Genomic DNA, 1,000 nt, shown 5'->3' with positions numbered 1-1,000 from the left:
AGAAAACTGTCAACCCAAAATGTTCTATGAATTGAGCACTATATAGTAATCCTATACACTACACAGTGACAAAGTTGGGTTTGTCCCAGAAATGTACATTAGGTTGAACATTCAAAAATCAATCAATGTAATCCATAATATCAACAGAATAAGGGAGAAATAAAAACATATTTTCCTCTTAATAAATGCAGAAAAAGCACCTGTCAAAATTGAACATTCATTCATGATAAAAATTCTCAGCAAAGAACTTTCTCAGTCTCATGAACGGCATATACCAAAATTTAAAGTTAACATCATAGTTAATGATTGAAAGATAAGAAAAAAGGCAATGCTGTTTGTTCTCATCATTTCTAGCTAATACTGTCTTGGAGGTCATAGCTAGTACAATTAGAAAAAAATTGTGGAGATCAGAAAGGAGGAAGTAAAACTGTCATTTTCCCCAGACTACATGATCACATGTGCAGAAAACACAAAGGTATACTCAAAAAGCTACTAGAACTAAGAAGTGAGTTTATCAAGGTTACAGGATGCAAGATTAAAATACAAATATCAGTTGTATTCTTATATATTAGCAGTTAACAATCAGAAAATGGAATACAAAAAACACCATTTAATATAAAAGTAAAGCACTTCCCAGGTGGCGCAGTGGTTGTGAGTCCGCCTGCAGATGCAGGGTACACGGGTTCGTGCCCCGGTCCGGGAAGATCCCCCATGCCGCGGAGCAGCTGGGCTCGTGAGCCATGGCGGCTGAGCCTGCGCGTCCGGAGCCTGTGCTCCGCAACGGGAGAGGCCACAACAGTGAGAGGCCCGCGTACCGCAAACAGAACAAAACAAACAAACAAACAAACAAATATAGAAGTAAAAATGAAATCCTAAGGAATAAATTTAATAAAACAAATATAAAACTTGTACTTTTTTTTTTTTTTTTTTTTTTTGGTTGCGGTACGCGGGCCTCTCACTGTTGTGGCCTCTCCCGCTGCGGAGCACAGGCTCCGGACGC

This window comes from Lipotes vexillifer, unplaced genomic scaffold, assembly GCF_000442215.2.
Source record: "Lipotes vexillifer unplaced genomic scaffold, Lipotes_vexillifer_v1.1 scaffold91, whole genome shotgun sequence".
Taxonomy (NCBI): domain Eukaryota; kingdom Metazoa; phylum Chordata; class Mammalia; order Artiodactyla; family Lipotidae; genus Lipotes; species Lipotes vexillifer.
Note: the sequence above shows the minus strand (reverse complement) of the source record.